The following is a 25,934-nucleotide window of genomic DNA, read 5'->3' on the forward strand; positions in this document are numbered from 1 at the left end:
ATTTTATTTGTTTAATAACTCATAAGTGAAAGTTTAGAGACCAAATATGCACGAACCTAAAGATTTAAAGACTAAACTTGAGTTTAATTAAAGGATAAATTACACACAAAAAAAACTTTGAATTTCATCACTTGTTTAAAAAATACCTCTATACTTACAAATGTTGCAATATTACTCATCAAATTATAGACGTTTCAAAACTATTCATCAAATTAATTTATATGTTCAATTAGGTCGCTTTGGCCGAGTGGTTAAGGCGTGTGCCTGCTAAGTACATGGGGTTTCCCCGCGAGAGTTCGAATCTCTCAGGCGACGAAAATTTTTAGTTTCATGACACAAGAGTAGTAAATAATCTTTTGTCGAAAAAAATGTTTATATATAATGTTTATTCGGAAAATAGAAAAAAATATTTTTTTCATACTTCGTTAAACTATATTCTATCATCTAAAAATCAACAATAATGTAGTATAGCAGTAATTGACGTATACTTTCAGTTTAGATGTTCAAATCTTTATATCTTTTATTTGTTTAAGAACTCATCAGTGAAAGTTTAGAGACCAAATATGCACGAACCTATAGATTTAAAGACTAAACTTGAAATAATTAAAGGATAAATTACATACAAAAAAAACTTTGAACTTCGTCACTTCTTTAAAAAAACCTCTATACTTATAAATGTCGCAATATTACTCATCAAATTATAGACGTTTCAAAACTACTCATCAAATTAATTCATATGTTCAATTAGGTCGCTTTGGCCGAGTGGTTAAGGCGTGTGCCTGCTAAGTACATGGGGTTTCCCCGCGAGAGTTCGAATCTCTCAGGACGAAAATTTAGTCAACAAAAGAAGAAAACGCGAAAAAATGTTTATATATAATGTTTATTCGGAAAATAGAAAAAAAATATTTTTTTCATACTTCCGTTAAACTATATTCTATCATCTAAAAATCAACAATAATATAGCATAGCAGTAATTAACATATACTTTCATTTTAGATGTTCAAATCTTTATACTTTTATTTGTTTAAGAACTCATCAGTGAAAGTTTAGAGACCAAATATGAACGAACCTAAAAATTTAAAGACTAAACTTGAATTTAATTAAAGGATAAATTACACACACAAAAAAAAAAAAAAAAAAAACTTTGAACTTCATCACTTATTTCAAAAATACCTATATACTTACAAATGTTGCAATATTACTCATCAAATTATAGACGTTTAAAGACTACTCATCAAATTAATTTATATGTTCAATTAAGTCGCTTTGGCCAAGTGGTTAAGGTGTGTGCTTGCTATGTACATGGGGTTTCCTTGCAAGAGTTTGAATCTCTTAGGCAACGAATTTTTTTAGTTTTATCACACATCTAATGGTAAATATTTTTTTGTCAAAATAATATTTCATTCATGTATAAAAAGTTAATATTTAAAAATAACTTGTGTGTTCAATTAGATCGTTTTTGGTAAGTAATTAAGGCGTGTGCCCGCTAAGTACATAGGTTTTATCACAAGAGTTTGAATCTCGTAGGTAACAAATTTTTAAGCTGAAATTGATAGTTTCATGACACATCTTGTAGTAAATAATCTTTTGTCGAAAAAAATGCTATATATGTATAAAGTTAATGTTTATTCGAAAAATAGAAAAAAAATATTTTTTTTCATACTTCCATTAAACTATATTCCATCGTCTAAAAATCAACATTAATATAGCATAGCAGTAATTGACGTATACTTTCATTTTAGATGGTCAAATCTTTATACATTTTATTTGCTTAAGAACTCATCTGTTAAAATTTAGAGACCAAATATGCACGAACCTAAAAAATTAAAGACTAAACTTGAATTTAATTAAATGATAAATTATACAAAAAAAAAAACATTGAACTTCATCACTTATTTAAAAAATATCTCTATACTTGTAAATGTTGCAATATTACTTACTAAATTATAGACGTTTCAAAACTACCCTTAAAATACAAATCCTTTTAACATTTGAAATAGAAACCAATACTTTCAGTCAATGACAATATTGTAAATCTTGAAGGTATAGGAGTATATATAAAATTTAAATTTAATTAATTTGTATATATGGGAAATAACATATGGTTTGGTTTGGGTAGCTTTGGAATTTCGTTGACATTTCCCGGGGTAGTTGGTTGGAGCGAGTAACGTGAGGCTTAATCGGGTCGGGTCTTTTCCCTTTTCTATTTTTACACGGGATTTGTTTTCTCTCTTTTTTAAATCTTTTTTAAAAACAATTCATTTAATAGCCTTCTAATTAGATAACTTCCAAAGCGTTCCCACACATCGACCAAAAAATACATTTTTTTTTCCAAATTTTTCGGAAACACCTTTCAAGTTGTATTTGATTTAACTTTTTAAATATTTAATTTTTAAAATAAGTTATTTTAGAAAAAAATTGAAGTGTGACAATTGTTCAAAATAATTTTTGAAACACTTTCAAAGTGTATTTTAAAGAATTTCTATAAAAAAATGTTTAAACAAAAATATTTTTTTTAATAAAAAAACACATTTTTTTCTAGTCATACTTTTAAGGATGCTTGGGGCAAGGACTATTTTAACACTATGATAACCACCTCTAGCTACACTAAATACTATTTCAAAACCCTCAATTAGCTACCGTCAACACTATTTTAAAACTCCATTTCCTACAATTTTTACTATTTTACATTCATTATTTTTTTTATTTTTTACTACAGTGTTTACTATTTTTCTTCTCAAATTAAAATATTTTACCTCTCAAAAGCATACTATCATAACCCAAATTAAAATAATCTATACTTTAAATACAAACTATTATAATCTAACTATAATAATCTATGACTATAATAACCAACTCCTTGCTCCATGTTCGGAATGTCCTAAACTCGCAGTTCGTACTATATGAAACATATTCTATTTTCAATAATATTATTGAAATTGCACTCTATAATAAAATCCAATAAACGAACCCATAGCTAGAGTATGAATACTTTAACTTTATGTAGAGACATAAAAGAGGATCAAGTTATAGTATATAGCCTAAAAGGTCTATAAGTATATGGATGAGACTGTGTACCTCATCCTGGAGACACTATGGATGTGACCCACTTTGTATATTGATACAAATAATGTGATCTCGAAATCGTTCATGTGAAGACATGCGAATGGGGGCATCCTATGCAAAAAAAAAAACGTTTGCATAAACCGATCCACGAAATAGTCACTTTTCTTTATAACGATCGTTTACTGTTAAAACTGACTATTTCAATTCGATGACCTAGGGTAACTTGATCTTTAATCCTGAGCTAACTATGAACTCCTGTTTATTCGGGATTATCTTTTGATCTACATAGGTGAGAGTAGTTCAACAACACTGCTCAATAAACCTCTCATTTTGGGGATAAAATCGGATAAATAGTTGGGGACATAGTCCTGCAATATGGAATTCACTCCTACTCATTTAGGGTTAACAGATAGGTTGTTCTCTTGAGTACTGATTCATAATATTGAACAAATGGGGCCCACCATCTCATGATGGAGAGAGACATGGTTTATTAGTTGAACTATAAATTAATTGTTCAATAGAGAATCAGTGGTGACTTAAACAAGATGTATTTACAGGGGTAAAATGGTAATTTTGAACGACCTACAAAGGATCGACTTACTAATCATGGTTAAATCAAGTGGACAAAAATATATCTATAGTGAGAAGAGTGCAACTATTGAGCTAGAGTGGTATGTCTTGGTAGTTAACGAATATTGATTAATTAGGATTAAAGAGTTTAATCGATTAATCTCAAATCGTTGAACCTCATGATCTGTAGATCCATAAGGTCCCTCTACTAACTCGTAAAAATTTAAACCTTGGATTAAAATATTAAATGAATTTAAAATGTTCAAATTCAATTTTTAGGGTTTGGATTTGAAATGTTCAAATTCAATTTCAGTAGGATTTGGATAATTATATTCGATATAATAAACGTTTAAATTTATTGAAGTTAAATGTAATTGGAGAGTTCAAAATATTTAAATAATGATTTAAATATTGTTTGAATGAATAAGGATTCATGTGTGAATTATGTGTTTTATTAAATTAATATTTGATATTATATTATTTAATTAATTAAATTTGTTTAATTAATTAATTAAAAATTAATAATTTAAAATGAAAACTCAAATTTTGAAATTTAATTTAATTTAAATTTATATTTAATTTAATTTTAAATTAAATATAATTAATTAATTTAAATTTGAAATTTTGAGTTTTAGTGGAATTATCCAAGTTTGAGATGTCTTGGTGGATTTTTCTACATTTCAACACCTAACCCACTTCTATAATGCAATTTGAAGTATCAAAATGCTGACTTACTTAATGCTTGCATGAGTAATCTTAATAAATACACGATCTATCAGATTTTGGAGACATGCATTTTCTTTTTTGAAAAAGAAAATTCTGTCAAAAAGTTTTCTCTCAAACCATCTTCAATCCACTCTCGATTCCCTCTCAATTTAGAGCTCCACCACTCAATTCAAGGCTGAGAATAGTAGAGAAGATATTCTTGGTGGTCTACTGAAGAAATTGAAGGTCAATTTCGTGGATATAGCAAGGATCAAATGGAAATCTACAAAGGTATTCAAGTTGAAACCCTTTTTATTGAAACTTTGTGTTTTAGCATGCTTATTACTCAAATTAAGTGTAATTAGATTAGTTAATGATTCTGTTAGCTTCCATTTTATGCATGTTTACTCTCAATTGGTATCAGAGCACGATTTAAGCACTCAATTAATGTTAATTTGAGTTTGGTGGGTGAATTTATAATCATGCATGTTATGGTGACTGATATAATGTTCATCCAACTTTGGCATTAGATTATTCTTCTTTAATTATGGTTTTTTATTTGTAAGTGGCTCTATTTGATGAGCCTTAATGTGTGATTAAGGGTCTATAATTTTATTAGAGTCAATAAAGTTAAAACTAGGTTGTAATTGAAGATTTAAGCAAGTAAGGTCAGCTAAAAATTCTGGAAAAAATAGCCACTGTCAGGTAGCATCGCAACGCTGCCTATACAACGTTGTAACATTGTTCTTCTTGAAGCTTGAGTCGTTGCAACGCTGCTCATCCCAGACCAGAAACACATGCACTCATAAATTGGTTCATGGGAGTAGGTCGATTCGATCGGTTCAGCTGCCTAGGGTCCAGTTCAACCCTTTTGGCCTGGTTTAGCCTCTTTTTGAGCTTTGAGGGCCGGTTCGGGCAGTTTGGGTCCGATTCAAGTCGGTTTGGATATGTATGTGCATATTGTATGCCATATAGATTTACAATCCCACCATAGGAAAGCATGTTTCATGCATCAATATATGTTATAATTGGTTATAATATATATAGTATGCATGTTTAGGGTTTCATAAGTTTAATATAATTGTTATATTGATGTATGGAATGCTTGAGTATATGTTATAGCATGTCTATAATTTTATAAGAGTTATAAAATGATAAGATGCATGCTCACTTAGGTTTAATAACAACTTATTTTAATAGTTAAAATATGTCAATCTTATAAAACATGGTTACAAACTCAATCGGTCTATAATTCTGTCTAAGGCTGGAGGTATTTCAATTAACAGTTTACGTAACACCTGCTACTTGGGGATTATAGCCAAAATACTGAGCATTGTTAACTGGTTTTATAAGCATGCGTGAGCGGTGTGGGGTAATAAAATGGTTTTATCACTTAAACATCGTATGTTAAATCCAAATATAAACGTTATACTTGGATAAACCACATAAACTTAGAGTGTTTTTTAGTCGAAATATACCTAAGTACAAGAGATACCCAAACAATTAGAACAATTCAATGGGAGATTAATAATATATACGATATATTTTTTTAGCCCTCACGTCCCTAAGAGTTCATATCATGAGATCCATGCTCGGTTTCGTGTCACTTTTACTGCGACAACTCTATTCAGAAATTGTTTGCATGGGTCAATATCAAGGTGAATAAAGGAAGTAATTCATAATAAATGGGTGTAGGAAATGCGTCAACATATCCTACGGTCTCTTCCATTAATTGGAATCCTGAGATTCTTGTGCTGCGTCTACTGTTGTTTTTAGGTAGCACTAGCTAGTTATTTTTACAGTGATCCCCTCGGAGGGTTGTAACATAATATTCAGAATAGCTCAAACTTCATAAATGAATAGGGTTTCTTAGTTCCAGCTTGAACATTGTCTTCCACTTCAGGGGCATATTCATACTATTCTATGAAATCTAAAAATTGAGGGTTACACTTACAAGAGTTACTAAGTGTTAGTAAGTTATTGACCGAAAACGGTAACTAAATAACTATAGGAATAAGAGTTATTCTGGATATAGTATTTAGTCAAGAATGTCTTGCTTTAGTGAACAAGTATTTGACTTCCCCTCGGTAGCATTTATTCTGACTCAATAAAGTATTGTTGCAAATAAATAAAGATGTATGGGTGCTTTATTACTTTTGCTAAAATTGAATTTAGGTGCATTTTACTCATAGAATTTATTTATGCTTCAGCATGTCAAACTCAATTATACAACTCTTAGCCTCCAATAAGTTCAATGGAGAGGGTTATTCAAATTGGAAATCAAACATAAATACTATATTAATAGTTGATGACTTGAGATTCGTTTGAACAGAGGAACGTCCTCCTCTTCCCAATCCTAATGCAACCCGAAATATTCGGGATGCCTATGACAGATGGGTCAGGGCTAATGAAAAAGTCAGGACCTACATTTTAGCAAGCATATCTAATGTGCTTACTAAAAAGCATAAAACCATGGTCATTGCTAGAGAGATCATGGAGTCATTACCAGAGATATTTGGATAGCCATCCTCATCAAGACTAAAAAGTGAATATTTAGTGAAAACTCAAAGTTAAAAGTGTAAATCTTAAAACCTAGGGGTAGAATTGAAACAAAACCTAAATCTCAATGGTAAAATTGTAACATTTTGAAACCTAAGGACTAAATTGAATTCAAACTAAAAATTTAAAAACTAAAAGTATAACATCTTGAAATTTATGAATCGAATGAAAATTAGACCTAAAACCTAGTTTTATTGTTTTTGTTTTTAAAAGATGTTTTTATTAAAGAGCAAGATGAAAGATGCTGGTAGTTGCAATTATATTATCAAACTTTCAATTGTAAAAAATAAAATAAAACTCTCAAACACAAGTGTTAAAATTAGACACTCAAATCAAAATTACGATAGTTGTTAAAATTGATCCTCAAATAATAAAATTGAGCCCTCAAACTCATATAATTGTAAAATAAAATAGAAATTAAACTAAAGAAAACCATGTTTATAAGCTAAAATTTAAAACAAATAATAAAAATAAGAAATCAAATTGTTATCTAACGATAATATCATAATTTTAAACAGTAAAACCTAACCTTGTCCTTGGCATCCAAAATCCCACAACCATTCAAATCAGAAAAAAAAAAATAATAAAATAAAATAAAACTTGAGTGCAGCCACATGTCGTATCCATTTAAAAGTGGTTGGTAATTTGATTTTCTTTTTAAAATATTAAAAAATATTTTGTTCGTGTGTAAGTAAAGGTAGCTCGCACCTAAATATTACTCTTTTGAGTTCCCAATTAAGTTTGCATCATTAGTATACTAAATAATTATTTATATCAATAAAAATGGGTTGTTTTCAAATATAAAAAAATAAATCAAAATATTTACAAAATATAGTAAAAATTTTGAACTATCAATGATAGACACTAATAGACTTTTATCAGTTTTTATCGGTGACATTGATAGACACTGATAAAAGTCAATCAATATCTATCAGCGTCTATCATTGATAGTTCTAAAATTTTTCTCTATCTTGTAAATATTTTCAACAATTTTACCATTTGAAATAATTTTCCAATAAAAGCGGTTTAAAATAGATTTTGAAAGGATTTCAAAAGCTATTTTAAGTTGTTAAAAACTTTAATTTTTTTTTTCAAATGATATTTTTGAAAAATTAAACACGTGTAAAGTTAAACCAAACATCCTTTAGTATGCTGAATAATTATTTTAATATGGATCAAAAGACACCCAATCAAATTAATTCCATTATATCCTTCGACCAAATTAAATTATTAATTTATTATTCATAGCATATATCTATATATATATGTAAATCAATAGAAGGTGCTATACTAGCTCATGTTGCAGAAAAATTGGTTTATTAAAATACACTTTTTGTCCTAACTTTAGTTTTTATTTGGTTTTTTAATTTTCAAACCAAAAACTTTTAGCTCTTACAAATTTAAACTTCATTTCTATTTATTTCTCGAACTAATTTGATTTTTAATTGGTACTTAAATAAGTTTAACATTAGTTTATAGATGGTTCTTGAGTAGTATGGATCGTGGAGTGAAGATTAATATGTCTCGTAAAGATTGCTAATATTATTATGAATATTATAATAGAAAATAGATATCCATTGCTTAGTGTCCCAAAGGCCATGTGTCACCATTCATGTTGTCCTATGTGTCTATGTAATTATTCATGCTTGGTATCTATACTTGGTGCCTATGTAAATAGTGACATTTGGTGGATCTTAACACCTTTATTGGTGAGAATTCCACTTCCACTAATTTTCATATTATCCAATTTCATGATTTTGGTTATTTTATGATTTAGTTATTTTATTTTATAATTTCATTATTTATTTATTTATTATATAAAAGTATTATTATATTATATTTTTCATATCTATATTCTCATTGTGCTCCTCAATTTTCATAACACATTATCAACACGAGCTTTTGTCATTTTCTCCGCTAAAGGTAGGTCCTAAAGGTATGTCGGTTTTTTCCTCTTCGTTATAATTAATAAATTAAATATTATTTTTCATATTTAGTACATATTAAATTTTCAATATAAATATAATATTTTGTGATAGTATTGTCATGACAAACCTTACAAAATTAGAATTCACAGCCCTTGACATTAATGGCAATAATTATTTGTCATGGGTGCTCGATGCCGAAATTCACCTGGATGCTATGAACTTGTAGAATGAAATATGACATCCAGTCAGGACAAAGCAAAAACTATGATTTTCCTTCGTCATCATTTCCACGAGAGATTGAAAATGGAGTATCTTACAATAAAATATCCTCGTATCTTGTGAAAAAAATTAAAAGAGAGGTATGATAATCAAAAAACAGTTATTCTTCCTCAAGCTCGTTAAGAGTGGATGCACTTGATGCTACAAAATTTCGAATCAGTAAGTGATTACAACTCCGCATTATTTAAAATCAGTTCAAAATTGTTAATATGCGGAGAGAAAATTACTGATGCTGATATGTTAGAGAAGACATTTTCTACATTTCACGTCTCGAATATGCTCTTGCAGCAATAATATCGAGAAAAAGGTTTTAAATAGTATTCTAAATTAATTTCATGTCTTCTTGTGACCGAACAAAATAACGAGTTATTGATGAAAAATCATAAATCTCAACCAACAAGAACAATACCATTCTCTGAAGTGAATGTTATAAATTTTAATAATAATCGTGATCGAGGTCATGGTCGCGGTCGAGGTCGTGACCGTGGCAGAGGAAGAAATAATTATGATTTTCATGGTGGTTGTTTTAATCATTTAAATTTCAAAAGAATCACACAAAATGATGCTCACAAAGGAAAAACTCCACAAGATAAAAATTCAAAGAGTGTTGAAAATAAATGCTTTCGATGCGGAATGACTGGGTATTGGTCACGTACCTGTCATACGTCAAAAAACTTAGTTGACCTCTATCAAGCATCCCTGAAGGAAAAAGAGAAAAATGTGGAAGCAAATTTTGCATACCATAATAAAGACATATTTGACCCATCCCATATGATAAATTTGGATGTGACGGACTTCTTTGAATCTCCTGAAGAGAAGATTGACACAGTTGGTGGCAGATCAAGTGTTTCTTTTGACTTTGAGAATATCTAGGCTTAATATTGTTATTTTCTTTTATCTATCTTCATGTTTTTTTAGTAACTTTTGTATATTTTAAGTGTTATTTTTCTCATTGTAATTATTTTCTTTTAATAAAGAAACATGGATCATTTTCATATGTTGGGTATTTAAAAAATGAGCAAAGAAGATAGTAGACAGTTCAACTACACATACAATACTTACAAATAAAAATAAAAAAAAATTCTAAATTGACAATGCTACAAGCAAAAGTAAATACAATATCAGGTTCTGCAAACTTGGTTGAAGGTTTTAGAAAAGTAAATATTAATTTCCTAGAGGAACAAAATTTACAATTGACAATGCATTGTTCTCTAGTCAATCAAAGAGAAATCTTCTAAGTTTTAAAGATATACGTTGCAATGGTTATCATATTGAGACCAATAGTAAGAATAATGTGGAATATCTATATATCATATCCACTGTCTCAAATGAAAAACGTATATTCGAAGATTGCTTGCTTTATCTTCTGGATTGTATTATACTCATATACGAGTAATTGAAACATATGCAACAATAAACCTAAAGTTCATGAATCCAGACATATTTGCAATTTGGCATGACCGATTGGGTCATCCAGGATCTATAATGATGAGGAGAATTATTGAAAATTCAAATGGATACCCATTGAAGAACTAGAAGATTTTTCAATCTAATGAATTGTCATGTGATGCTTGCTCTGAAGTAAAATTGATAATTAGACCATCACCATCTAACGTGGGGACTGAATCACCCGCATTTTTAAAACGAATTCATTGTGATATATGTGGACCCATTAAACTACCAAGTGGACTATTTAGATATTTTATGGTATTAATAGATGCATCCAGCATATGGTCACACGTATGTTTATTATTAAGTCCAAATATTACATTTGCAAGATTACTTGATCAAATAATTAAGTTAAGAGCATAATTTCCTGATTATACAATTAAGACCATTCGTCTAAATAATGCTGGTGAATTTACATCTCAAGCTTGTGATAATTATTGTATGTCAATTGGGATAAGTATTGAACATCCTGTAGCTCATGTTCATACACAAAATGGTTTAGCAGAATCATTTATAAAATGTTTGCAATTAATTGCAAGATCATTACTTATGAGAGCTAAGCTTCCTTCATCTGTATGGGGATATGCTATTTTGCATGCAACATCACTTGTACGCATCAGGCTAGTAGCTTATCATAAGTACTCGCCATTACAATTAACTTATGGTTATGAGCCAAATATTTTCCATATGAAAATTTTTGGATGTGCAGTATATGTTCCAATTGCTCCACCATAATGCATTAAAATGGGTCCTTAAAGGAGATTAGGAATATATGTTGAATATGATTCCCCATCAATTATTAAATATCTTGAGCCCCTGACAGGTGATGTATTTACTGCACGATTTGCTGATTGTTATTTTAATAAGACAAATTTTCTAATATTAAGTGGAGGAATTAAGAAGTTGGAAAAAGAAATTATACATAATGCATCATTATTGTCTCATTTAGATCCTCGTACAGACCAATGTTAACTTGAAGTTTAGAAAATAATTCATTTTCAAAATATAGCAAATCAATTATCAGATGCATTTATAGATGCAAAGAAAGTAACTAAGCCACATATACCAGCCGCAAATGTTCCATAAAAAATTGATATCCCAATACAACCAGTTGTCACTAATGAGTCTGGAATACGCCAGAAGCATGGTAGACCAGTCGGTTCCAAAGATAAAAATCCTCGAAAACGAAAAATAATTAATAGTGAAAAATATATGGTTGAGGATGTAAATACCCATAAAGAAATTCTCGACATGACTAGTGAGGAAGGTGAAATACCTAAAGATAATAATGAGATTTCAATAAACTATGTCATGACAGAAAAAAGATGGAATCGAATTAATGTAATTATTGAGAACATTTTTGCGTATAATGTTGCTCTTGATATTATATCTGAAAATGAGGATCCTGAACAAAAATCTGTTGAAGAATGTCGACATAGAAAAGATTGGCTTCAGTAGAAAGAAGTAATTGAGGTAGAATTAAACTCACTTTCAAAATGTCACGTTTTTGGACCTGTAATCCAAACACTAGAAGGTGTTAAACCATACAAATGGGTATTTATGAGGAAAAGATGAAAATAATGAGGTCACAAGATATAAAACAAGACTAATTGCACAAGGTTTTTCACAAAGACCTGGTATTGATTTTGAGGAGACGTATTCTCTAATGGTGGATGCAATTACATTATGATATATATAAAGTTAATGTTTATTCGGAAAATAGAAAAAAGTATATATTTTTTTCATATGTTCGGTAAACTATATTCTATCATCTAAAAATCAACATTAATATAGCTTAGCAGTAATTGATGTATAGTTTCATTTTAGATGTTCAAATCTTTATACCTTTTATTTGTTTAAGAATTCATCAGTGAAAGTTAGAGACCAAATATGTATGAACCTAAAGATTTTAAAGACTAACTTTGAATTTAATTAAATGATAAATTACACAAAAAAAAAAACTTTAAGTTAACTTTAATTTTCGTTACTTATTTGAAAATACCTCTATACTTACAATTGTTGCAATATTACCCATCAAATTATATAAGTTTCAAAACTACTCATCAAATTAATTTATATGTTCAATTAGGACGCTTTGGCCGAATGGTTAAGGCGCGTGCCTGCTAAGTATATATATATAAATTTAATGTTTATTTGGAAAATAGAAAAGAAAATATTTTTTTCATACTTCCGTTAAACTATATTTTATCATCTAAAAATCATCATTAATATAACATAGCAGTAATTGAAGTATACTTTCATTTTGGATGTTCAAATCTTTATACCTTTTATTTGTTTAAGAACTCATCAATGAATGTTTAGAGACCAAATATGCACGAACCTAAAGATTTAAAGACTAAACGTGTATTTAATTAAAGGATAAATTACACAAAAAAAAAAAACTTTGAATTTCGTCACTTGTTTAAAAAATACCTCTATACTTACAAATGTTGCAATATTACTATCAAATTATAGACGTTCCAAAACTACTCATAAAATTAATTTATATGTTCAATTAGGTCGCTTTGGTCGAGTGGTTAAGGCATGTGCCTGCTAAGTACATGGGGTTTCCCCGCGAGAGTTTGATGTGCTCGCTTAGTACATGGGGTTTTCTCATAAGAGTTCGAATCTCAAATTTATAGTTTCATGACACATCTAGTAGTAAATAATCTTTTGTCGAAAAAAATGTTTATATATATATATATATATATATAAAGCTAATGTTTATTCAAAAAATAGAAAAAAATTATTTTTTCATACTTCCGTTAAACTATATTCTATCATCTAAAAATCAACATTAGTATAGCTTAGGAGTAATTGACGTATACTTTCATTTTAGATATTCAAATATTTTTACATTTTATTTGTTTAAGAACTCAGCAGTGAAAATTTAGAGACCAAATATGTACGAACCTATAAATTTAAAGACTAAACTTGAATTTAATTAAAGGATAAATTACACACACAAAAAAAAAAAAAAAAAAATTGAACTTCGTCACTTGTTTCAAAAATACCTATATACTTACAAATGTTGTAATATTATTCATCAAATTATAGATGTTTCAAAACTACTCATCAAATTAATTTATATGTTCAATTAGGTCGCTTTGGCCGAGTGGTTAAGGCGTGTGCTTGCTAAGTACATGGGGTTTCCCCACGAGATTTCAAATCTCTCAGGTAACGAAAATTTTTAGTTTCATCACACATCTTAAAATAATTTGTATGTTCAATTAAGTCATTTTGGCAAGCAGTTAAGGTATGTGCAAATTTATAGTATCACGACACATCTAGTAGTTAATAATTTTTTGTCGAAAAAAATGTTATGTATGTATATATATAAATTTAATGTTTATTTGGACAATATAAAAAAATATATTTTTTTCATACTCCCGTTAAACTATATTCTATCATCTAAAAATCAACATTAATATAGCATAGCAATAATTGATGTGTACTTTCATTTTAGATGTTCAAATCTTTATACCTTTTATTTTTTTAAGAACTCTTCATTTTAGAGACCAAATACCTAAAGATAATAATGAGATTTCAATAAATTATGTCATGACAGGAAAAAGATAGAATCGAATTAATGTAATTATTGACAACATTTTTGCGTATAATGTTGCTCTTGATATTATATCTGAAAATGAGGATCCTAAACCAAAATCTGTTGAAGAATGTCGACATAGAAAAGATTGGCTTCAGTGGAAAGAAACAATTGAGGCAGAATTAAACTCACTTTCAAAACGCCAGGTTTTTGGACCTGTAGCCCAACCAAAAGGTGTTAAACCTGCGAGATACAAATGGGTATTTGTGAGAAAAAGAAGAAAATAATGAGGTCACAAGATATAAAGTAAGACTAATTGGACAAGGTTTTTCACAAAGATCTGATATTGATTTTGAGGAGACGTATTCTTCAGTTGTAGATGCAATTATATTATGATATTTAATAGGCTTGATTGTGTATAAAAGTCTGGATATGCATCTTATGGATGTAGTCACAACATATTTATATGAATCTCTTGATAATGATATTTATATGAGAATCCCAAAAGGATTTAAGGTACCTGAAACATATACATCAAATTTTCGGGGATGGTATTCAATAAAGTTACAGAGATCATTATATGGATTGAAACAATCAGGACAAATACTGCATTTTTAGTAAATTTATTAGCTAGATATAATTCTTCTCCTACAAAAAGACATTGGAACGAAATTAAACATATACTCTGTTATCTCCGAGGAACAATCGATATGGGTTTATTTTATTCAAATAAATCAAATTTTGATCTAGTTGGTTATGCAGCTTCTGGATATTTATCTGATTTACACAAAACTAAATCTCAAACAAGTTATCTGTTCACATGTGGAGGAACTGCTATATCATGGCGATCGGTGAAACAGACTATAACGATCACTTCCTCAAATAATGCTGAAATTCTTGCAATTCACGAGGCTAGTCGAAAATGTGTATGGCTAAGCACTAGAAGAATTTCGGGCTTTAATGTCGGTTGACAACCAACATTAAAGATAGTATTATTAAAGCCCTTTAATGTCGGTTGCAATCGACATTAAAGCCATTTATTGAAATTTGCCACCGACATTAAAGCTCAGAATCTGTCTATTTTATCAATTATTGTCCGTTTTTTAAAATTTCGTTGTCGAATCCATTTTTTTGGTCAAAAAGTATAACATGACACATCATCATCGAACGTTGTGGTTATGACATAATATTTATGTATGGATTTCAAATCTATTACATTTAATCCACAAGTTCTGCTAAATTATAATTTAAAAGCCGTACAATAATTTAGCCCTTGAAAACACAAATAACAAGTAATACAAGTATTATGATTTTACAAACATTATGAGTTTTACTGTCCCTCTCCACTTGGTAAGTATGGATCCCTTCATAATTCTTCTTGAACAGACCCCCTAGCTTCAGCAATGTCTGGTTATAGGCATCTTTGTCTGACCACTGTTGTTCAAAGGATCACAAACAAAAAAAGTTTAAGACAAAGGATTGAAAGTGAAAATGAGATCAGAATTCATATTCAACTAACCATGTTTATTGGGAATGTGTATAAATGGTAGATTCAAGACAAAATTCTTGACTAGAGTTCCCCAAGAAAAAGCATAAAGAGGTTGCGATACCAAATCTTTACTCATTTGTTGCACCTGCAAAACAAGAAAACTCAATAGTTGAATAAATGAGAGAATCTTCTTTTTAAAACTATGAGTTATCAACTAAAACTTATTAAAACTGTGAGTCAAACATTCTTTTAGTGTATTTAATTAGCATAATGCATTTGTTCTCAAGCCAATCAATCGTTTAGTTCCTGCATCTATCGTTTAGCTCCAGCGGCCCATCGTATAGCTCAATCATTTAGTAAACGATCTCGCGCATAGGCTATCGTTTAGCTACCGCGCCCATCGTTTACCTCCATTGTTTAGCGTTAACGCCTTATCGTCTAATGCATTCGCTTATCACTTAACGTCATCACCTATCACTTAGCATTTCGCCTATTGTGTAGTGTGTCTGCTCATCGTCTAGCGCAACACGGCAATTGTCTAGCGCTCATGCCCATCGCGTAGCGCCATTGTGTAGTGTATCGCTTAGCGCCTGCGCATCTACTATACGGTCGTCCAGCGTCCGCCTACACGATCAACGATTGTCCAGCACCTGCCTACACGATCGTTTAACGCATCGCTTAGCTCTGCACATCTGCTATACGATCATCTACCTCATCGTTTAGCTTTCCGCATTGCTATACGATCGTCCAGCGTCCGCCTACATGATCGCCTACCTCATCGTGTAGTGCTACCCATTTGCTACACAATCGTCTACCTAGCGCCTTGTGCTCAACATTTCGATTTCACTGCTCTTGCTCACGCATACCTAATGCAGGAGCAACTCTTGGCAACGCCTTTTACCAATACTTCAACAAATGTATCATATACAACAAAACCATTAATCAAATCAAATTTCAAAGGCTATAGACACATAAAAAGTAGGCCCAAATCTAGGAGCAGAGAGACATATTGAAGTGAAACCGCAGCTGGCTTTCATTGAGACATTTACACAAACAGTTGAGAGGTATAACATAAGAATAAAAATTGCTGTGAGTTTAAGAGAGGAAAGAGAAGAAAAGCATACTGATCTGGACGAACGACGAACGATGAACTTCAAATCAAACGACGAACGACGAACGGCGACACACGGATCAACACATCTGTTCATCGTCTAGCGCATCACGGCTATCGTCTAGCGCTCATGCCCATCGCATAGCGCCATTGTGTAGTCTATCGCTTAGCGCCCGCGCATCTGCTATACGATCGTCCAGCGCCCGCCTACACGATCGAAGATCGTCCAGCGTTCACACATATCTACACAATCGTCTAGCGCTGAGAGGAAAGTTGAGAGGCGTAACATTGAGATATTTGTGCAAACAGTTGAGAGGCGTAACATAAGTACAAAAATTGTTGTGAGTTTAAGAGCTGTCTCTTATACACATCTAGATGTGTATAAGAGACAGGCTATACGATCATCCAGCGCCCGCCTACACGATTCACGATCGTCCAGCGTTCACACATATCTACACAATCGTCTAGCGCTGAGAGGAAAGTTGAGAGGCGTAACATTGAGATATTTGTGCAAACAGTTGAGAGGCGTAACATAAGTACAAAAATTGTTGTGAGTTTAAGAGAGGAAAGAGAAGAAGAGCATACTGATCTGGACGAACGACGAACCGCGAACTTCAGATCGAACAACGAACGACGACACATGGATCCGGGCGACATCATATCTGGGCAACTGGGTGCGACGGCGCAGGTTGCAGACGAACAGACCTGCACGGAAGCCAGATCTACACTACAACAGACCTGCACAGGTTGCATGACGGTATGGGTTATGCTACCCATTAGCAAGGGTTTGGAAGAGAGAAGTGAGAAAGAAGAGGGTCTGAGGAGAGAAGTGTGAGAATGAGAGGAAAAAGAAAATAGGGGGAGAGTGAAGAGGGAAAAATTAAGCGGGTCTTTAATGTCGGTTTAAAACCAACATTGAAGGTACTCCTACAATGTTAGTTTAAAACCGACATTAAAGACCCATTTTTTTAAAAAAATAAAACCGACATTATACATCTGATTTCACTTTTTTCAATCGATATTAAAGCCCAAAATTCTTGTAATGAAGGTTGATGACTCAGCACATTCGTGAAACGTGTGAATTTTCTTTTAATAAAAACCTTCCAACTATATGGTTATGGATAAAGAGATGAAGAGGTTGAAGCTGGGATTGAGAGAAGACAATGGAGAGGGAAGGATTAAGAGTTGAGAGAGACGAATTTAGAGTTAAGAGAGAGACAATGAGAGAAGTTTGTGTATAAGGGAAATGGGGAAAAGTAATGGAAGCCTAAATTTTTAGCGACAAAACATACAAAGTGGAATGAAAAATTAAACTTTAGAGCGCTAACTTAAAAAAACAGACTGGTGTTTTTTTTATAGCAGATTTTTCAAAGTGCTATAACAAAATGCTATAAAAAAAGGTTATTTGTTGTAGTGCATTCACGTGTAGATTTGGTATCATTAAAAAAATTATATAACTAATGTGTAAATTTTGGTGTTTAAAATTTGATTTTTTTCTAATACTATGGTTTATCTACAAAATTTTACATTTAAATTATTAAAAAAAATTATAATATACGTATTTGAACTTTTGAATAGATTTTATTGGTTTAAAATTTGGTTATCTCTAATATTTGATTATAATATTTGATTGCCAAAATTTATCATTAAAAAAATCACTTAAATTAAATTGGTAGTAGATTTCCCCCCAAAAAAAAAAATTTCATTGTATTCATCATCTATATTTATCATTTCAATATTTATTTTGTTTTTTTAGTATCACATTAAATCATTTTATTCATCACGTTATGTACATCAAAATCTTGCTATTTTAATACTTAAAATATTTTAAGATTTTAGTTTATTTTTACTATCACATTAAATTAATGATAAGATACTTAAAATTTTTTAAGAAATCTTTTTTTTTTTTTAATTTTATATTCGCCTACATGTACAGTCTTTTTGTCACACCAATTGAGTTTATTGTGTTTTCATCTCTACTTCATTCTTGCACACATTTTTGCTAGTTTTTTGTCATTACTTTTTCTTTGATATATTGAAAATAAAATGGTGAATTAGATTAATGCAATTTTGGCTTAAGAAATGTATCTACCTTTCATCTGGTTTCTTACGTTGGTCTAAGAATTTTTATCAAATCAGAACTTGAATGAGATTTTATTAGATGTTGAGACCTTATTATTAGTTGCATAATGTTTTTTTTTTCTTCTTCAAGTTTTAGATTATGACAATATGTCTGCATAAATGGTATCTTGAATTGTGGATGGATTATGACAATATGTCAGCATAAATGGTATCTTTAATTGGGTAAAAGTTGTGTAAAATGTATGTAATTCTGTTTTTCTTAAATGATTTCTAAATTTTATAATTCAATATTTTGTATCTTAACCTTCCAAAATAAGGATATTTGTAATAGATAGCAAAATAAGGAAAAAATCTAAAAATATATCACCGTTTTAAAATATTTAAAAATATGGAAGCGTTGATTAGTCAACTTTTGAATTTTTGTAATTTTCAATTTTGTCCTCCCTTGTCTCATCTTATTGTACACGTTATTTTTTAATATATATATTTTTTCTTTTCTCTGGTTGAGGTTGAGTTTTGTACTCAAGATTTGAAAGTACTCAATTCATAAGTGACTTAACACCAACAAGCCAATCATCAAGCTTGATTATTATAACGAAACATTAAATACAAATAGTAAATGAAAACGGATTTGAAAGAAACTACTTTTTCTAGTTCTTAATTTGCACCATTTCTAAACATTTCTTAAAAGTTTGAAATAAGAAATGAGAATAGTTATTAAACAAGTTTATTTCACAAAAAATGAAAAATGCGAACGATATCGTCAAACATTTCAATATTTTTTTTTCTTTTTATAGGACATTAAGAGTACGGTGTCTATCAGTAAAAACTTGAAAAAATAGCGTAGATGACCCAAAATGAAGGGCAAAAATTGAAATATTTATGTATCTGTGTATCGTAATATTTATATATCGATAATATCAATTATTAGTGATACTAGTGATAGAACTTTATAGATATCAGTCATATTCATGTATTAGTGATATCAAACTTATGTAGATATCAACGATGTAAGTCTATTAGTGATAAAAGTCTATTATTGATAATCATGATAAAAGTTTCTTAATAATAGCTATTGATATCTTTGAGTGTTAATCTTTCAAAAATGATAATCACTAATGAAACTCTATCAATGATTGCCACTACTATTTTCCATCACTGATAACTTAATCTTTGAAGATATTTTTCGCAGTTAATAGCCACTTATAGAAGTCTATCATTGATAGCCAACTTAGTGAATTTAATTAATAAAGATGAATCTCGAACTAAAGTGTAAGTGGAATGCCTAGAAGTTATCACTAATAGCATGTTATCAATGAAAGAAGCTATCAACGATAGCATGTTATTTGATGATAAAAAGGAATGACAAATGTTATCTCTAATAACATGTTATCAATGATAGAAGCTATCACCGATAATTATGATATAAGTGATATTAGTGATATCGGTGATAGAATTTAGGTGATATCCCAATATTGATGTCATCAATGATATAAAAGTCAATTCCTTTCAATGAGAGTCTATCGTTGATAGGCGCTGCTAAAAGCTATCTCGATGATAGCCACTGATAGAAGTGATCAATGATAGCTACAACTATCAGTGATAGCCGTACATCAGTGATATGACTTAGGTATATATCAATTAAATGAATTATATTAATGATATTGGTGATATGACTTAGGTAAATGTCAAAAATAGTCACTTATAGACCTCTCATTGATACACTTCTATCACTTATAGATTTAAATGTTAATCTTTGAAAGATGATAGTTTCCTTTCAAAAGTTGATAACTACTTGTAAAAATCTATCATTTATAACCATTGATAATCTTAGATGTTAATGTTTCAAGTTTGATTCCAATTGATTAAAGTGTATCAATGATAGCCATTAAAAACTGATAGAAAATTGAAAGGTGTTATTTCAAGTGTTACTATTTCAAGGTTGTATTAATATTTCTCTAATTGATTATCACTGATAGCATCTATCAGCGATAGCAGCTAGTAGCTATTAGTGGCTACCATTGATAGCTACTATTAGTTGCTATCACTGATAGCTTCCAATTTGAGAAAAGTGTGAAACAGTACACTGCGTGTGAGCTTTTTAGTCATTTACCTATATAACTATCCCTGATAGCTGCTATCAGTGATATCTAATACTATTTTTTTTGCCATGTCGTTAATATATATATCCTTGTTCTACATCTTTTATTATTTTGGGTCTGATTGTTATTTGTGTAACCAACCACTATAAAAAAATATTGGTTTTTATAGTTATCTGACATAGCTTTTAAAAATAGGCTATGAAATCTAAATGGAAAAAAGAGGAGCAAAAAGGTTAAAAATGAATTTTGTTTTGGCACTAAATTTTTTTAAACTATCCATGTGAATCTATTAGGTAACCCCTCTTTCTTTAATGCAGAAACTCTTTGCTTCCTCATTCCCCTCCTCCCCCCTCTCTCCTTATTTAATCACACTCAAAAGCTTCCTGCCGTAATTATCCAAAACCTTATTGAATCTATTAGATGACCCCTCTTACTTCTTTTTGACTACATATAGAGTATGATAATCTCAAACCTAATTCGACGTCGTTAATAAAAATTTTATGTCAGTTGAATTTTCTTATGGTTCACACTTACTTAACTTACCTCCAAAATTATATTGTTGTTATTTATTATTATTATTATTGTTATTGTTGTTATTATTAAGCCATATTCACAATTACCGGTGCCCAAGAGACAAAAATATTTATAAATTAGTTGGCTCACAAACTGCACAATCAACTCTCCAGCTTCCTCGAGGGGGAAATAGAGGATGGATCTCTCTAATATTGCAACTCATTTAATGTTCTCTAGTTGTTTAATTGTACTAACATCTTTATTTTTTTTAATTTTTTTTTGGATGTAAATGAATGAAAAAATCGCACAACTTGTTTGGATGTAAATGAATGAAAAAATCGCTATCTCTAGGATTGGCAACGAGGCTGGGTGGGGTGGGAGAGATTCCCCATTCTCATCCCTACGGGGTATTTTCGAGGGAAATAGATGTATGTATGTATGTATGTATGTATGTTGGGATTGGTGTCCTAAATCTCTTGTATTCTCGTAGTTTGTAAACATTATTGTATAAACAAATTGTTATTAATAAAAGAATTGTTATTTTATGAGCATACACTCAATCCAATAAACTAAGATTCTAGGTTATTTTATGTAATTTAAACAAGTATATAGAGACATGTAAGTGGATCTTGCTTAAATAATAACCTAAATGGTCTGTAGTAGATGGATGAGGTTGAGTACCTTATCCTTGTGACACTACGGATACGACCCACTTTGTAGATGTTATAAGTATTGTAAAGCGCTACAAATAATCTGATCTTGATCATTCATGTAGAGACATGTGAACAGGGGTATCCTATACAAAGAGTTTGTATAAGACCGGACCACGAAATGGTTAGTCTCATTATATAATGTCGTCAATAGTAGGGACTCACATTTCACTAGGATGACCATAGGTGATGACCTGAATCCTGAGTGAGTTGTAAACTCCTGCTCATGAAAGCAATCCTTTGATTTGTATGGGTGAGAGTGACTATATTGCCAACTCAGTAAGCCTACCATTTTGAGGATTTGTCTAATTGGAGAGTTGGAAACTCAACTACATAGGATGGAATTCACTCATTCCTGATGTCCGGTAAGTAGATAAATTGCTCCCTTAAGGGCTGATTCCGGGACTTGAACAATGTGGCCACACCCTATCCTGGCTCGAGAGGGACTTGGTCATAGTTGGACTAAGACTTATTATTCATTAGAGGAATCGGTGGTATTTAAGGAGTTAGATGTATCTACAGGGGCAAAACGGTAATTTTGGTCCAGTTGTACTTACGAGCAATATGTGAAGTGTCATCGAACTGTTGATTGATTATATCCAATGGACACAGAAATATTTACGAGCAATATGTGAAGGGTCATCGAACTGTCGATTGATTATATCCAATGGACACAAAAATATATCTGTAGTGTGAAGAGTGCAGTTGTCGGTCTTTAGTGGAGTGACCAATAGTTAATGGAAGTTGAGTAACTTAATGTTTAATAATTATCTAAGTACCATTAGAGCTTTGATCTACATGTCTTTCAAGTCCATAAGGTTCATTCTGTAGCTCAACAGGGATTTAATTGAGAATTAATTTTGGATTAATTTGAAATGTTCAAATTAATTGAGAGAATTAATTATATATGATATAATTAATTAAATTATTACTTCGTTTAAGAACATATATAAATAACATAGAAATAGAACATTGTAGTTTCTCAAATTTGGTCCCATTTTTAGAAAAGTTTCTTCTTCCAGAAACAAAAAAATAGAAACGGTTATCAAACAAATTAGTTTCTTAAAAAATGAGAAATAGAAACAAAAAATAGAAAACAGGAATGTTATCAAACAGACCCAAAATAATTATTTACATCTCTCATCAGAAATCCTCTTGCAAAGCAAGTAATCATTTTCCTCATTTAAGATCTGTTTGATAACAATCTTGTTTCTTATTTCCGTTTCTGTTCCCTGATTCTTGTTTTCTGTTTTTTTTTTTTTAGAACAAGAAACATGAATATGTTTGATAACTATTCATGTTTCCTATTTCTTGGAAAAAAAAATAAGAACAAAAACTTGTTTAATAACTGTTCTTGTTTCTCATTTCTTGTATTTTTTTCCTTTACATTTTTTTTCCATATTTTATAGTTTAAATATAATCTAGTTATATAAAATAAATGAACATATAGCCATTAAAATATAAAAATAATTATCAAATACACATAAGTCCCCATGTAAAATTAATAATAGTAATATAATTGTTTCTAATATTCATATGTTGCTAAAATTTGATTTACAATATTATTTTTCACTCAAATCCGTTCTTTTAAATTTAAATGATGTAGACTCAAATCTAACTCAATTATATTATTATATATGTAAATGTCGTGGTTGTAAAAATATTAAAATGAACTTTAATGAATATCTTAGTAAATAGAATTTATATATTGTAAAATTATAATTGGTTTCATATGTTAGAAAGAAATTTAAAAATATATATAAAATTTCATATTGCAAAACTTAAAATTTAAAATTCAAAAAATATTTATACATATACATTGAAAAGGGAAATTGTTTTAAACAACAAAGCTACTGAAAATATTTACAAATAATAACAAAATATCACAGTTATCTGCAATAGACTACTATCTGAGTTTATCATGACGTAGATAGACACAAATACTAGTCTATCGCAAATAGACGGTGAAATTTTGCTATATTTATAAATATTTTGGTCCATTTTCTTATATCTGAAAACAACCCTATTGGGAATTTGAAATTTGAAAATCAAAATAATATATAAATCTAAATATTTGAAAATTCAAAATTTAATTTGCTATATTTGTAAATGTTTTTGTTCATTTTCCTATATTTGAAAATAACTCCATTGAAAATATGAAAATTTAAAATTAATATTAAAATATTTGAAAATCAAAAATCAAAAATCAAAATTAAATTAACATATAGATATAAAAAAAAATAATAAAAAAATAAAAGAAAGAAATATAAAAGAAATACAAAAAAATATATAGAGAAAAATGAAATAAAAAGAAAGAAAGAAAAATAAAATAAAAATGTCTCACATGAGATTTGATCTCAAGACCATAAAGATAAATGATGTTTTAGACAAGCTTTCTCACTAACTAGCCAAGTTTATAATCTAATATATTTTAGAAACAATTTTTAAAAAAAATAGAAAAAAACTACTTTTTTTAGTTCCTCATTTTTAGGAACGTATCTCATTTTTAGGAACGTATCTCAAATTTCAGAAACAAAAGACATGAATAGTTATCAAATATGACATTTTTTAAAAATAAATGTGAAATAGAAACAAAAAAAAAAAAAATAGGAAACAGAAACGTTATCGAATGGACCCTAATTTTTTGTCAAATTACTAAATAACCCACAAACCATATTCAACATGTAACAAAAACAAAACAAACAAACAAAAAACTAAATTACAAAATCTACCCTAAATTTTACTTTTCTTTTAAAAATCATCAAATTTTCAAAACTACCATCAGCCGTTTAAATTTGTAGTTTTTCAAACATATACAAAAAACCAAAGACAATATTGCAATATTTGTAAAAATATATATTTGAAGAGATAAATAGATATATTTCTTTAAGAAATAACGTTTTGTAATTTAGTCTACAAATACGTTAAAAAAAAGGTGGTTGCAGCCATCTATGGTAGACATGTCTGCATCTAATTAACAATTGTCATGTAACAATTTATTTTTAAAAGAATATGTGTACTTGATTAATAAGTTTTTAAAATATATTTTTTTAGTATCAAGTTTTTTAGAATAAGTTTAATTAGTCCCTAGGTTTTCCAAATATACATTTTTAGTTTTTGAATTTTAAAAGTAGGTTTAAAAAGTCCATGCACTAATTTATTATTATTTTAAATTAAAAATTATTTTTTTAAGATTACCCCTTCCCTCTAAAATTATTTTTAAACATATTTTATTTTATTCAAAATTTCATATAATTATATAAAGTGGGAAAAAAAAATAGTTTAGAGATCTTTTAAACCTATTTTAAAAAATTTGGGAACTAAAAAGGTACATGAACCTATTCTAAAAAATCAAGGATTAAAAAGGCACATTTTAAAAATTTAGGACTAAATGTACCTATTCTTTTAAAGTCGAGACTAAAAAAATAGTTTACCCTTAAATTTTTTATTTTGATGGAGATGAAGGAGGAGCATGAAATTAGGTAGAGAAAATTAAGCTTAAAAAAGAAAAAAAAAATACATAAAAACTAAATGGAAAAGATGGTGTTGTCCAATACAAAGTTTGGTGAATAAAATGAATATGAGAGGGAGTGGTGTTGTGCAGCCACTCAACAAAGTCCTTCTTCATAGTCAAAAATCAAAATCTTTGGGGGTTGGTGAAAAGAATACCCACTCCCCCTATTTCCTCAAACCTCACATCTGACCATTTTCCTTCTCTTTTTGTTTTTTTAAATCCTTTTTATTTTTCTCACCAACCAAACACACAACTTATGTATCATTTTCTCATCTCTATAAAATCCCTTACTCTTCTTTATCCATCTTCA

At 29.6% G+C, this 25,934-nt stretch overlaps 3 non-coding genes across 3 annotated transcripts; all 3 read left to right on the forward strand.

Moving 5' to 3' along the window:
• Positions 1-233: 233 nt before the first annotated feature.
• On the forward strand, positions 234-315 carry TRNAS-GCU. The gene has a single exon. It is a non-coding gene; the product is annotated as a tRNA-Ser (tRNA).
• Positions 316-749: 434 nt separating this feature from the next.
• Positions 750-830, forward strand: TRNAS-GCU. The gene has a single exon. It is a non-coding gene; the product is annotated as a tRNA-Ser (tRNA).
• Positions 831-13,657: 12,827 nt separating this feature from the next.
• On the forward strand, positions 13,658-13,739 carry TRNAS-GCU. The gene has a single exon. It is a non-coding gene; the product is annotated as a tRNA-Ser (tRNA).
• Positions 13,740-25,934: the final 12,195 nt, after the last annotated feature.

This window comes from Benincasa hispida, chromosome 9 (assembly GCF_009727055.1).
Source record: "Benincasa hispida cultivar B227 chromosome 9, ASM972705v1, whole genome shotgun sequence".
Taxonomy (NCBI): Eukaryota; Viridiplantae; Streptophyta; class Magnoliopsida; order Cucurbitales; family Cucurbitaceae; genus Benincasa; species Benincasa hispida.